Source organism: Alnus glutinosa, chromosome 7 (genome assembly GCF_958979055.1).
Source record: "Alnus glutinosa chromosome 7, dhAlnGlut1.1, whole genome shotgun sequence".
Classification (NCBI taxonomy): domain Eukaryota; kingdom Viridiplantae; phylum Streptophyta; class Magnoliopsida; order Fagales; family Betulaceae; genus Alnus; species Alnus glutinosa.
In genome coordinates, this window is record NC_084892.1 from 18,676,742 (window position 1) to 18,692,888 (window position 16,147).

Genomic DNA, 16,147 nt, shown 5'->3' on the forward strand with positions numbered 1-16,147 from the left:
AATGATTTTGATATTTTTTTTTGATTACATTAAACTTAAGGTACAACATACATTCTTATTTTATAGACTAATTTCTAATTTTAAAAGCAAAAAGTAAGAAACATTTTAGAATATGTTACGGTCGATGAAGGAGCACAAAAGGTCAATAAGACATTTTTTTTTTCCTTTCTCAAATCTAAATATAACCCTTAGAAATACCCAATGGTTGGAGGCTAGTTCACAGCTTAATTGGTGCGGTATTTAGCATAATCGAAACCAGAAACGAAGTAACTTTTGCTATAAATACCTCTTTTTTCCCATTGTATTTGGCACAAGGGAGAAGAAGCATGGCTTAATGTAGAATATCCATTTTTATCTTTGTTATCTTCTTCATCTCTATCTTTCCTGTGAATGGAAGTAAGTAGTACGTTTTATTTTTTATTTTTTTGCTATGCTCGTATTTAGCATCTGACATATATATAACCTTTAAACGTTCTCTCTCTCTCTCTCTCTCTCTCTCTCTCTCTCTCTCTCACGCTGTCTTCAAATCTCTCTTATTGTAGAAGCTAGGAGATACATATATTGAAGAAAGCAAAATATTCAAGGGAAAATGTCGGTGGTTTAGGTCGTCGACCAATTGTAGAAATACTTGTATGGAATTGGAGAGCGCAAGTAATGGAGCATGCTTCTTCGGGAAGTGCGTCTGTATTTACAAGCGTACGTAATAAATCCTTGAGGCCGAGCTATCCAGATATATACAATGAGATTAATTGAGCTGCATTTGTTTTGGCATAAAAAGTATTTCCAGTTGAAAGTATTTACTTCAAAATAACCACAGCTCACAACAAAAAACAAAGGCATTCGCCACGTGGCTACAATAGCGGTTACTGTAGCCACGTGGCCAGAAAGCCACGTGTCATACTGACAACGTGGCAACATGCAGCTGGGAGATGTTCGGCCACATGTAATAAATACATGTGTCCGAATAGCCACGTGGATTTATAAACGTGTCTGTCAGGCCACGTGTATTTATGCATGTGGCAGTTTGGACACGTGTATTTATTACACGTGTCCGTCTGGCCGAGTGGATTATTTACACGCGGCCATGTGGCCACGTGTTCCAATGTGCGTGGCCGAATGGCCACGTGTAATTTAGGCACATGGCCATATGTGTGCCACGTGTCTCCATGACACATGGCAAACTGTTTTATTTTCAAAAAATAAAAAAAAACAAATATAGTTAAGGTTTTGTACACTATGCATACTAATATTACTATATACATGCATAATGACTTGAAATGTACACTATGCATATAAATTCTTGTATTTAATTTAATTTTTTTATTTTTAAAAAAAATCTTAATATTATTACTATATATATCCTAACCTTAAATTTATGTTTTATATATAGGGTTTATAGCTATATATAGTACATACACTTAGGGTTAGGGTTTATGGCTATATATAGTACATACACTTAGGATTAGGGCTTATGGCTATATAAAGTATAAATATACACTTAGGGTTAGGGTTTATGGCATATATATATATATATATATATATATATATATATACCTAATACATATATATATACAAGTGTTAAATATTGTATACTTTACTAATATGACCCTAACCCTAGTTTAATGCTATATGTATATTATATTGTACAAAACTAAACCATAATTTTGATATATAGATATACTATATATATATATATATATATATATATATATATATATATATATATATATATATATTATATTGTGTTAGGTACATTATCGCCTTAACAATCCTTGTATAAAATAAAAATGTATAACAAAATACAATACCTATAATTAATACTATATTTATGCATACTATGTATAGTACATACTCTTAGGGTTAGGGTTCGTATTTGCGATTTACAAATAGCACAAAAAAATATATATTTATATATAGTATTTTAAATTTACATAAAATATTATACAATATTCACGTTAAGAATTTTATATATACAGTATATATACGTAGGGTTAGGGTTTATGATTTAGTTTTAGGGTTTAGTTTAATGGGTTAGAGTTTATATAAACCCTAAAACATAGTTGTTTTAGGGCTTAGGGTTTAGCACTATATATAGTACATACACTTAGGCTCGGGTTAGGGTTTGTGTTTATGTAAACATATATATATATATATATATATATATATATATATATATATATTTCCCATAAATGTATAAAAAATTATAAATGGCGACGTGTAGTGCAAGTACAAGTCGCCTATGCAGGGACGTGGAATTATTCCACGTCCCTGATTGGCCACGTGGCCTAATTGGGCCAGGTGCGCCGCGCGGGACAATTCCCGCGCGCCACCTGGCCACATATTTCAAATATATATATATATATATATATATATTAGTTAAATGGGTAGCTTCCAGAGGAAGCTACCCATTTCGTGTTTCTCTTTCTCTCAGTACTCTCTCTCTCTCTCTCTCTCTCTCTCTCTCCTTCTCCGTAACTGTACCACCGGCCAGCTCCCCGACCATTGCACATTCCGGCCTTCCCTCCGGTGACACGCCCTCTCTCTAGCTCTCTTAGCTTAGTTCTCGCTCTCTCTCTCTCTCTCTCTCTCTCTCTCTCTCTCTCTGTCTCTCTGTCTCTCTCTCTCAATATCTCTCTTTCCCTCTAACTCCGGCCGGCCAGTACTGAACGGTAGGTGTTCAGTACCCTCTCTCTCTCTCTCTCTCTCTAATATCTCTCTAGATCTCTATCTCCCTCTCTGTTTGTTTCACAGTACACGCGGCTGACTGTCAGCCACGTGTAAGATACACGTCTCTGACTGTCAGCCATGTGTTTTATGGGCCATGTGGCACAGTGGCCACGTGTATTTACTGTACACGCGGCAAATTATACAATTCGCAACAACTGGATCTACCACGCCTCGCACACGTGGCCATTTACACGTGGTAACCTACTTGCCACATGTATGGCCTCCGTACACTTGGCGACCTGCAAGTGGCAAAATACAATTTTTTTTGTAGGTGCCTAAAAGAGAAAAAAAGAGAGATTATTATTGTCTTATTAAAATAAGTTGTTCACGTGTACGGTTGTGACTGCGTATGTATATTGTATGATCGAAGAAAGTAAATAAATAGGCTATGCAGTATTGGTGGTGTTTGATCCCTTTCTTAATCTTTGATTGTATTTTTGTATTTTTTTTTTATTTTTTATTTTTTATTTTTGTATTTTTTGTTCAAACGACATTAAATTTAATGTCATTTTCAATGGTAAACGGCATTAAATTTTATGCCGTTTGAGTTGTAAACGACATATTTTTGTTTTTCCAGCTTTTCTCATATTTTTCTTTTTTTATGCCAATTAAAAAACTTAATTAGCTGATTCACAAATAATGTATTCACAACCAACATGATACAAAAAATCAACCGATACAACTTGATAAACATTGCTTAAAGTTAGGATACACAAATAGTATATTTTAAACAACCAACATGATCATAATCATTACAATTATTCAAATATAACTTAAACTATAATACTAATGCAAATAAATTGTTCTATTGTCAATAACACGATTCAAAAAACATAGCTTGCATTCAAACGTTAAATGATGTCTCCAAACCAAAACACATGAGATTGGCACACAACTTCACAACTCTCTTGTCCAACGATGTCACTTAGCACACAACTTCACAATTCAACAGTTTCTGAATCACTGGAAGAATCACAACCTTCACTCTCAAAATTGTTCTCATCCATTCTTTCAAGAACCTCATCAACCCAGCCCTTTTTGGTCTTTGGCTGCTCTTCAAGTGAGAAGGAATCACCTAGATCATCCCCAGAAATGGATCTTAACCCCGGGGTAGACTGTTTCTCAACACCATCATTGTCTTCATCACTGGAGTAATCATTGTACAAATTTAATAGCACAAATCAACACCATTTGTACAGTAAACGACATAAATTGCTGCCATTTGCAAAAAATAATAATAAAAAAAAAACTATAAATGGCATTAAATTGCTACTGTTTGTACAGTAAACCGTGTAAATTTACAACGCTTACTGTGCAAACGGTAGCAATTTATGCCATTTGTATATTAAACGGCACAATTTTCTAATTTGTGTTGCTAAACGGCATAAGATTTATGCCGCTTGAATAGTAAGCGGCATTAAATTTACACCGTTTACTATGCAAATATCCCACCTAAAACATGAACTAATTTTTATTTTTTATTTTTAAAAAAAAATAAACAAAAAAAAATAATATAAAATCAAAAATGAAAACTAACACAGAAGCATAAAACAGAACAAACATACTAAAAATTAAAAACTAAAACTTAAAAACTCACAAAACGGACCAAAAATAAGTTTGGCAAAATTTCAAGTATTGATCCGTTATCATGCAGTCTGTGGATGTGCACTCGAGTGCATGCGCGCTGATCCGTCTGTTTCTACTGCCATGGGCACTGATGCACTTGAGTTGATGCGTGAAGTTGTCGAGCGCAAGTGCGCTCAACTGGATCACTGTTGCCTTGACCACGAGTGCGCTCGAGCTTATCGCAGTTGTGCTCGAGCGTATGTGCATTGATATGCAGATGGAGTTTCGGCAGAATTACAAAACAATGATAAATAAAGAAAAGAAAAGAAAATCTTTTTTTTTTTTTTTTTTAATTAGATAGTAAAAGAGAAACAAATAAAAAAAAATAAAACAAAAATTGAAAGAAGAATAAAAAAATAAAAAAATAAAAAGCCTACCTAAACTTGTAGAAAATAAAATCAATTCAAACAAAAATCAATTTTCATAAATCATCAAACGACGCCAAAAATTTGTTGTGCAAATTTTATTAACTCGCAAGCGCATGAATCATTTGCAATATAGTGTGTGCAAGTACGATGTCGAATCCACATGGAATTGTGTTGTAAAAATTAATTTCTATTTCAATCTAGTTTCAAAAATGATTTGATTTATGATAAAAAGAAAACAAAAACTAAATAAAGTAAAAATAATCAAAAGATAAGGTACTAAGGCTTTAGAATCCACACCTACCAAATCATAGCAACATATTCTCATATTCGTCAATACATATTTGAAGTTATCACCATACAAATTTTATGTATGTTCTAGTATGCTTCAAAAATTAATTAAATCATAAAATGAATTCGTTTTTTGCACAAATCACAAAAGATATCCTGTTTAAACCAAATCATCAAATGTATCTGTAAAACGAAATACAATGAATATCCAACGTTTTGATAAATAAAAACCTAAGCAATTAATTAAATGAAACTATCTCAAATCATCACATGTATCCGTAAATCACAATAAATATCAAGATTCATCTCAATAACTAAATTGAAGTAGAACAATTATAAATCAAAAACTCATAAAATTAGATTGTATAAACTTACATGAAAATATTGTTGATCTTCAATGGTGAGGCTTCATCATCAACATTAATTGAGAATTTAGCCTCTCATGACTATATTCAAGATACTAACTTTAATTAAAAACATAAAAACTAATGACTAATTACAAGAGAAACTAGCCTTCTATTTAAGAAAAATTCAAAAACACATGAATCGGCTACAGGTATGGCTGGGGACGTAAAAATGTTACTCAAGGCTTGCGCCTCCCCCCACCACCCACACAGACCTTCTACGAGAAAGACCAATATATATATACTGACTTTTTCTAGGGTTTCAGCGCCTCTAGTCTTCAAGAAAAAGGACGCGTGTCTCTCTTGCTACCAAGTCAGGAGTTGTCTATTTTTGGTGCTGTGAATTGTTGGGGCTATTCTTTCCTTGGAGAAAATCGTCTAGGTCAATTCGGTGCTCCAGGTCAACACAAATTATTTTCTCTACTACTAACATTGGAAAGAATCTGTGCGTTCGGTGCTGCCTTGGAAACAGAAGGCTAGGTCAATTCGGTGCTCCCTTCTCAAAGCAACAAAGGTCAAGAAAGAGGTGCCAAGACAAGCTACTTTTGGCACTAAACCTCTGGCCTAGCATTAGGCTCCACGACATCAGGCTCCATGGTATCAGGCTCCACCGCATCAGCGGCAACAGCAGTGAAAATTATTGGACTTCTAATTAACTGTTTGTGTGAACAGTGTGCAACAAAATATTAAATGCGGAATTAAAGGAGACAAATATTTTGTTGACGAAGTGGAAACTCAATTAAGAGAAAAACCACTCCGGGGCAGCCAAACCCAGGATATCCATTATTCAGAAGACAAAGCTAGTTACAAAGTAGTAGCACTCACATACCCTTGATGCAATGGTCGTACCTTGAACTCTAACGTGTAACCCAACACGAACGCCTCCCAAATAGATCTCCTGGAATCCTTTACCTTAGGGCCAGCTGATCAAATCACACAGTAGAAACAGCCAGAGAGCTAGCAGATCTTCAATTTCTCCCTAAACACCCTCTCTAAGCTATAAGGAATTCACTACCGAATTCTGTACATAATGCATGCCTAGAGCCTCATATTTATAGGCTTTACAAGACCTAATTCTAGTCAGAATTGGAGTTTCTGGCACGCGCGTCTGGACGGTAGACTTGGGCGTCGAATGGTCAACTGTTTCCGTGTCTGAAAACTTCTCGAATTTTGGCAGGCAGTCTAGACACTACTATCTTTCCGTCTGGACGTTTCTATTGGCCGTCTAAACTATTAAGTTGTATCATTTTTCGTTAGCTTTCCAATGACGCTGATTTCTTCCCAATCCAATATTTGAGTAGAAAGTTATGATCAAAATACTGAAGGAGTCCAGACGGTGTTTCCCTAGTGTCTGGACGGTTACACTTCCGCTGCATGCAATTTTCATAATAAAGTTTGAGCGTCCGGACGGTTGAACTTCTTCTGCACGACTTGCCTTATCAAGGATAGCGTTTGAACGGGAACACACATCGTCCGGACGGTTACAGCTGTCTTCCCATATCTGTGTTTGAGACAGAAACCCTATTACTTGTCGAACACTGAATGGCATCTGGACGGTATTGCCACATCGTCTAGACAGATGCACTTGAACGCTGGATTCTTCTCGAACTCTGAATTGCGGCTGGACGATTTTCCATTACGTCCGGACGGATGAAACCTTGAACAGTTCAAAGCTTCTAGACACTAATGGGCATTCGGATGGAAAGTTCTCGTCGTCCGGACGGATGTTGCTGACTGATGAGCGTCCGGACGTTATACTAGGTCGTCTGGGCGAAAGCTTGGGATCCGACTTCTTTGAGTTGGAATCTGCACAGAATCTTCATTGAACACTGAAATTGCCTTATAGCTTGAAGCTTGTGACACTTTCAACTTGTCAAAGTGAAGCTCTTTCCATATCAGAGAAATACACTCTAAATATCTAAAGACTCTGAAATAAACAGCATCCTTATGAAATCAGCAACAATACATGATAATGATTTTGTCAAACAGAATGCAGCTAACACAAAAACTAACAAGCAGCAATTTGTTCCTACCAATCATAATGGCAAATCCAAGACAAACAAATCAAGGCACTACATGAAGAAGCCACAGAAGCTTGAGAGCGATCAATTCTATAAAGGGATGCACTTATGGATGCAGAGCATGATAAAGTGGATGGACCACCAGATGAAGGCCTGTCAATAACTACCACCAGGAAGGCAGGCATCGGTCAGAAAGGATGAAGGCATTCACCCCTTGAAGGGGAGTGGACTCACATAGATGGTGAGGGTACACATGCCTAGGATTTGGTTCCTCATCCTAGAGCATCAAGTTTGATTGCATTGCATTATTTTCTCCTTGACATGTTTTTGCTTGCCTTGCAATCTAGGAACCATTATTGTTTTATCCCCCTATTTCTCTTGTTGTTCTTGAGAAACTTCTGCATGTACTATTTGGGGATGACAGAAAATGCACGTCGAGCGGCTGTCTTTCTATCATGGTATTTCTGAACCTCTCTCCTTGAGGACAAGTTTGATTTTACCATACATGCTAGGTTTAGTTGTGTTTCTTTACCTTTGAAGCATGTTTTTATTATTTTTGTTGATTTTTTTTAGAAAAAAAAAAAATTGGGGGAAAAGATGCAGAATTTTTCAGATATTACGTGTTTTTGCCTGATATCTCTGGTCATTGTGCAATGATTGCCTATGCTTATATATGATTGAGAGTTTATACCGGATGCCTGCAAAGTTCTCCTGTGCATCTTAATGCTAGATAGTTACTTTTCTCATGTGATGAAAATTATGCACTATCCAAAGCTCCCCTAAGGTACATTTATTTTTTCTTTTCTCTCTGACTTTTTGCTTTTGAAGATTCTTATGAGAGAGATTTTCTTTTGATAAGATAGTCAAATTGACCAATTCGCTAGTTGAACCTAGATCCAGTGCTTATGGATAAAGAATGATGTGATTTTTTCTTACTTCAATAATAATACCACTCACAATAGAACGAATCGTTGTAGGATAATGTTTATATTGAGGGTGTCGATCCACAGGGAATGTATTGGTTGCATGCATCAAGCTTTAATAAAATCGGTCCTAATTTATCCTTTGGAAAGTATGTTGTTTTTGTGATTTTCAAGTTGTAAACTACTGACAGAAATTAAATTCTACAAAGTAAATTAAAGTTGTATGAAATGATATAGGAAACTAGGGAATTGATTTCACCGCTATCCTTGTACCAATGGCCATCACATTAATATGGTACATTCTTTATAGGCATGATATTACCCGTGTGCGGTTGTCAAGCGCACAACAAGGTGTCAAAAAAATACCATCATTAAAAATAAGCATACCCCATCCTAATATTAGTACGGATCATCTACCTAAGCTATGGCGTAGCATCATCCGTCCATCCTAGGCATGAGGTATCAAATTTATTAACTTAGCTACATGCAAACAATGATTAAGTGTAGCCCATTCTAAGATTAGTACAAATCATCTACCTAAGGTAGGGTGTAGCATCATTTGTCTATCCTACGCATGAACTATCAAAACCTCTTGTTGCATGTTCAAATAATATCATTGCATAACCATTACATTTACCATCTTTTGAACAATTAACATAATTTGAGCACAATCAAAATGATAAGCTTTCTAGATAAACATTTCATCATGATTGCATTTAACTTTAAAACCAATTACAAAAATGTAATTCTCATAGTTATACAATCATCAATGCCCAAAATAAATATCCCAAAATAAAACACAATTAAGCCATTGATACTTGGATAGGGTTTATCAAAACCCTAGGAAGAGCTTTACCCATACATGGAGGTCCTTTGAGAATTTGGAGTTGAAAAGTCGTCCATCCCCTTGCTGTCCACCGAAAAACAGTTGGAAAAATTGTGCTGGAATTCTCCTCCAACAGCCTACTATCCACTGCCCTTCCAGGAGCTTCCCACCCCTTTACAAATGGGCGTGGTCTCTTTTTTTTTTTTGAAACAAGCTCTCCCCTTTTCTCTCTTTTTGTCCTTGCTGCCAGCTTGGGGAATGGAGCAACCCGTGCTGCTTTTCTGTCCAAGGCTGTCCGATTGAAGGTGTAAGGATGGGGCTGCTGCCTTGTTGTCCTTGGTGCCTGCTGCCCTGATGTGGACTGCTGTCCTAGGAGCTTGGAGCTGCTGTAGGTGGCATGGAAGAAGGTTGTCCAGCAGGTGCTGTCCCTTTCAGGAGCTGCAGGAGCTGTCCAAGCCTTGAAGATGTGTGCATGCTGTCCTTGGGTAAGCTGCTGGCCGAAAGGTGCATGCTCCAACTGCCTTGGACAAGCTGCCGTGTGGGGAAGTGAGGATGGGGGCTGCTGCAGGTGGCGTGGAAGAAGGTTGTCCAGCAGGTGCTGTCCCTTTCAGGAGCTGCAAGAGCTGTCCAAGCCTTGAAGATGGAAGTGTGCTGCCCTCCATGTGCTGCCCATCACTAAGTGCTGCTGTCCAGCAGCTTTGACAGCATTGGGAGCTGTCCATCTTGGGAGTTGCTATCATTGCTGCTTGGAGATTCGGTGCTGGCCTTGTTAGGAGAGACTTGCATGGGGAGACAAGAGAGAGAGAGGGCTGCTGTCCTTGGAGAAGCTGCCGTGTGGAGATGGTGATGTGCTGCTGTCCAGCAGCTCCAACTTTTCCATTCCATGTTGCTGTCCTTGGTGCTGCCCTTCACGTGCATGAGCTGCTGTCCAGCAGCTTTGGAGCTGCTGGTTTGAGGCCTCACGTGTGCTGCATTGTTGTGGAGAAAAAAATCTGTCCAAGCTTTCTCAGAATAAAACCATTAATTCGCCCAACAAACGTGATTGCATGCCATTTTCTTCCAATGACCCGATAAACACTAAAATTTGCAAAAGATATTAGAAATTGACCAAACTAAAGATTTACCAAGTGCAAATTAAGGGGTCCAAATATACAATATTTGTGACTTATCAAAGAAAAAGATCCAAGTAATAAAAAGCATTCAAAATCAATGAATATGGATAAATAAAAAGATCCAGTGCTTATTGTGTTGTAAATCTGTTCTTAAATTTGTCCCTAAAGAAACAGTCAATAACCAAATCATTGTGGAAATAGACATTCACTAAAGGACTAAGTAAAAAGAAAAGTGATGCAGCTTAGAGAGAGTGTATCAGATGAGGGTGGATAGGCCCTAGTAAAATATGGTTTGACTTTTGATTGATCTATCATTGATTTTCTCACTTGTTTAGAAAATTCAGGTGCTTTAAGTCATATCAATGAACTTCATACCTTATTGAAAAAGCTTTCACACACACACGCATTGCATGAGTTGAGGAATCTATTTCAAATTTCTATTTGTAGGGAAATTTGTGCAAATTGAATACTTAACTCTCAATTATATCTTTGCATATTTTTGAAATGCTATTTGACTGCTTTATCAGTTGATTATACATGCATGTTCTAAAGCTATTTTTAGGGAAAAATGTTTTTCTATAAATTTTCCTCCAGTTTCAGATTTTCTCTGTCAAGCATCCAGACGGTCCTCCTCTTGGGTCCGGATGCGTGCGACTCAGACGTCCGGATGGTTAAATGAAATGTCCGGACGTGCACGGTTCTGCCAAGTGCTGATTTGGCAGTGGCCGTCCGGACGAGTAAGTTGCGCGTCCGGACAGGTACCCTACAGGTTTTAAAATCACATCTTTTCTTCATCGCCGCCGCACTTCTCACTTTCTCACTTGTTTTTTTGGCCTTTTGTGCGAATTTCTCGTATTTTCTCACTAGTTTTCATCCTACTTTGTCTTCTTGTGCTTTCTCTCTCCACTCCAAGTATTTTGCTCTAACTTTTGCTTTCTTTTTTTCTTTTCTTTTTTTTTTTCAGTTCTTTTTAACTGTTAGATTTTTAAGATATAGTTTGGAATATGTTTGAGATGAATCTTGCATGATATTGATTATTTTCTCTGCTGCTGAGTTTGGGATATTTGTTCTATCATTTATTTGGACTATTTTGGGATATCTATTGTATATGTATTTTTATTGGGAAAGTCCAAAGTACAGCCGTTATAATGCTGAAATTTTTGGGGACTAACAATGCTGAAATTCTGGCAATTCTCAGCATAGAATCCATCAAAGGACAGAAGAAGGCATAGCTGCTACCAGGACCAGAATTGAGAATAGGCAAGCAATCCCAGAAAGGAATGTGGTCCGAGTAGATGTCATGGTGGCACCTCTGGATATCATTGATGATATTATTCAGACCTATCACTTGGGATACCTCTACAACTATGCTTGCATTGTGCTTCTCAGGCTGGTGAGAGAATTCTATGGGAACCTGGAGGTGGTACAGGATGACAATAGTGGCATTATACTTTAGTCCACTGTTCAGGAGCATATTTTCCAAATTGATTCTCAGGTCATCAGCAGGATTCTTGGTGTACCTGTGCTTCATATTTCAACAAATCCCTTCTATAAGGTTTTGGCGCCTCCTTCTTTGGATCAACTTAGGGATTTCTTTCATGCTCATCCACATGGCGAGGAGCAAGCACATGCTCACATCAAAATCAGCGCCTTTTCCCCTCTACACCGCCTGCTTGCGAAGATTGTTCAGCATAATCTATGGTCCACTATTGGCAGGAGTGAGCTTGTTTTGAAGAAGGCTCAATTTTTGTATGCTTTGTGTATGAGGATGCCTTACTGCTTGTGCAAGCACATCCTCAACCGTATGCAAGAGATGAGAGATGATCACTCTACAAGGCTTCCTTTTGCTTGCTTGGTCATGAAGATCATTCTTCAGTCTGAGCTAGACGTCTCTGTAGAGCCCAAGATGAGAATACAGGACCCCCTTGGCAATCAAACCCTCATGAAGTCAAATGCCCAGCTGAGGCATAAAGGTCAAGATGAAGCTCCTCCACCAGTTCAGTTTGAGATACCTACTGGAGCTTCCTCTTCTTAGACTGCTCCTCAACCTCCACAGTATGATGCAGGATTTGCTTAGATTCTGGCTGCCTTGGAGTCTATTTAGGGGGGAATGAGTTCTATGCAGTAGGAGGTTTGCTCTATCAACCTTCGAGTGAAGCAGTGCCAGCTTGACATCCAGGAGTGTCTTAAGCATCATCATCCATCCCCTGATGACGATGATTGACTTTTATTATTTTTAGTGTATTATTGATTTATTTTGAGACAATTTTATTTTTCTTGTTTTGGATATTTGTAAACTTTTATAACTTTGGGTTTTATTTACCCTATTTACCCTTGTCCTACTAAGACTTTAAGGGAGAGTAATTTTTTAGCTGATTTTTATATATATATATATATATATATATATATATACTCTATTTTTACCCTTTGTCCTTCTGAGACAAAAAGGAGGAGTGTATTTTGTTTTTGGACTGGGAATGTATTTTTAAATCTGTCAAGTGATTTTTGTCACAGAATAGCCAAATGAGGAGTTTGATAGTTTGTGATTAGCTACATTCTGTTTAACAAAATTACTTTTATGTAATGTTGCTACTTAATCAAAGATGCCGTTTCTTTCAAAGTCTTCATTTTAGAAAAGTGGTTCAAGGTGCTCAAAAACAGATTCTGTGTAGATTGCAAGTTAGAGAAGTCGGATCCCAAGATTTCGTCCGGACGGCCAAAACATGCTTCCAGACGCCCATCCATGTCTAGAAGATTTGGCAATTTAAGGTTGCATCAGTCCGAATGTCATGGCAACAAGTCCGGACGCTTATCAAAATTCAATAAGAAATCGAATTTCCTTCTCAGACATAGATATGGGAAGACAGCTGCATCCATCTGGACGACAGGGCAACACCGTCCGAACGTTATCCTTGATAAGGCAAGACGTGGTGAAGAATTGCAATCGTCCGGACGTCAAAGTACCACCGTCCAGACGCAATCCTTATTATGGAATTTACGTGCAGCAGAAGTGTAACCGTCCGGACGCTAGGGCAACATTGCCCAGGCGTGGCCCTGATATGGTATTGCATGAAGCGCGTTGTGGAAAGTCGGTTGCACAGTTGTCCATCTGGACAGCCTCAACCTGCGTCCAGAAGCCGCCTAGAGAAAATCGAATCAGTGTCGATTTAAGTCTTCTGTAGCTTATAAATAGAGGCCTCTAGGCATGTATTATATATAGAATTCGGTATTGAATTCTTTAAAGCTTAGAGAGTATATTTTAGGAAGAATTTGTTAAGATCTACTAACTCTCAAGCCGTTGCCGTGGTGCTGTTGCTGTGCTTATAATTGAAGTCTATCTTAGGAAGGAGCCTAAGGTAAATGAATCCATAGAAGACCCCTTCAAGTAGGAGACTTGGTTGGGAAGCGTTCATATTAGGTTACATGTCAGAGTGCTAGATATGATCGCTGCGTCGGGTATGTGAGTGTTACTGTCTATGTTCTAGCTTTGTCTTCTGATAATAGATTTCCTGGGTTTGGCTGCCACGGAGTGGTTTTTCTCTTAATTGAGTTTCCACTTCGTTAACAAAATATTTGTGTTCTTTAAATTCAGCATTTACAATATTTTGTTACACATTGTGCGCACACACACAGCAAATTAGAAGTCTTTTAATTTTCATTAATTGCTGTCAAAAAGAAAATGACAAGAAATTAAATGAAAAAGGAAAGAAAGAAAATGTGCGGAAAGTAAAATGGAAAAAAAATTTTACAGTGCTTTCCCAGATCATTTGGATGTCCAACTAATGCCTTCCACCCTTTCTTCTTTAGAATTTGATAGCCCTCTAGAAGAATGTGTCGCCGTCTCTGGTAGCCTACTTGCTTGCTTCAAAGGATCTTCTTAGAAAGATGGTTCCTAGATTTGTGACCATGTGTGCATAGATCCTTGACAAGTTTATCATAAAATGGCTCTTTGAGGCATTGATGAACTGAAGCTTGAGGCTCATGAAGTGTCTCAAGGGGGATGATGATGAAGGAATGAGCTTCAGTATTCACTTCCTTGTCATTGGAAAAATTTGGAGTTAATGGTGGCTCAATTAGCTCTAGGTGCTCAAACGATCCAAGTGCTCATCTTTATCTTCCTCCTCAGCTGCTGATGAAGATGTGTTAGGGAATGATATCTCAGTGGTTTCCTCATTCTTAGGTCGTATCTCAGGAGTGGAATCCAATAAGGCCTCAGCTTGCTCATGTATCATGTCAAGGTCCAAATCAATTTTAAGATGAGCAAACCTCTCTTCCCAAGGATCTTATAGACTTGGCTCATTAACAATCTCCCGAACAACTTCTTCACTCTCAAGTGTGGTGGGGGCTAGGACATGCTCATGATGAGGATTGCTGGAATCATCCTCATCAATCTTGTAATGTCTTTTAACCATCAACTGACTCTGAAGCTCTTCTTCCTCCATTCTGTTTAACTCAGCAATCAGAAGATCAAGCTGTCCTTCCAAACTTTCAATCGCTGAAGTGTTGGCCATAGTGGCATTCTTCACATCACTAAAAGATTGGCCTGTGAGATGCATGAAGGCCTTGAGAGTATCTTCCAATGATGACTCTGGTTGTGGCACTTGAATGGTGGATTGACGAGTTCTTTCCATAAATTCCTTCAGTGTGTCTTTCAATGAAGATTTTTTAGGAAAATGATCATATGATGAAGGATGGAAGACTTGGTTTTCAAATTGCGGATATTCAAGATGGTGCAGTTCATGAAATTGTGGAGCACAATGTCCCATGGCTTGAGCTTGCCACGAGAAATCATGATGGTTGCTCTAGTCCGGGTTGTAAAAATTTGAATTTGATTCAAACCCTAGGTTGGAGACATTGATGTTTGAAAAATAGATGACTTCTATTTTAACCGTGTGTGTGTGCACAATGTGTTAACAAAATAATATAACAGTGGAATTTAAATGACACAAGAATTTTGTTAACGAAGTAGAAACTCAATTAAGAGAAAAACCACTCCGGGGCAGCCAAACCTAGCTATTTACTATTCAGAAGACAAAGCTAGTTACAAAGCAGCAGCACTCACATACTCTTATGCCAGTGGTCATACCCTGAACTCTGACGTGTAACCCAACACTAACGCCTCCCAACCAAGTCACCTACTTGAAGGGGTCTTTAATGGAATCCTTTACCTCGTGGCCAACCCCTAAGATAGGCTTAAGTTTCAACACAGAACAGCACACAACGGCAACGGCTAGAGAGTGAGCAGATCAGCATAACAACTCCTAAAATAAACTCTCTAAGCTCTATGGAATTCAATACCAAATTCTCTACAAATTACATGCCTAGGGGCCTCTATTTATAGGCTACAGAAACCTAAATCGTGTCTAATGCGATTTTCCTAGGCGGCGGTTGGAAGGACAACTGTGCAATCGACTTTTCAAATTCGCTTGAAAATCTTTCTCGAGTAGGGCCGCACCCGAACGGTGTTTCCCTAGAGTCCAAACAATTACACTTCAGCTACACGCAATTTCCATATTAAGGCCTGAGCATTCGGACCATGGAGTCTGACGTCGTTCGGATGGTTACAGTTGTCTTCCGATATCTGTATTTTGGAAAGAAATCTTTTGACTTGTCGAACACTAAAAGGTGTCCAGACGTGTTGCTAAGACATCCGAACGGATGCAACCGAGAGCAATTCAAAGCTTTTGGACATAGAGGGACGTTCGGAAGGAAAGATCTCGTTGTCCGGACGGATGATGGTTTGACAGATGAGCGTCCAGACGAAAAACCACATTGTCAAGACGGATGCAAGGGAACTGAACTACACTGTTTAGAATCTTGTATAGAGTCTTCTTGAAGCTCATAACTGAAGT

At 38.1% G+C, this 16,147-nt stretch overlaps 1 long non-coding RNA gene across 1 annotated transcript; it reads left to right on the plus strand.

Moving 5' to 3' along the window:
• The first annotated feature begins 314 nt into the window (after window positions 1-314).
• Window positions 315-753, plus strand: LOC133872432 (uncharacterized). The gene is made up of 2 exons (XR_009901024.1): window positions 315-396; window positions 543-753. It is a non-coding gene; the product is annotated as an uncharacterized LOC133872432 (long non-coding RNA).
• Window positions 754-16,147: the final 15,394 nt, after the last annotated feature.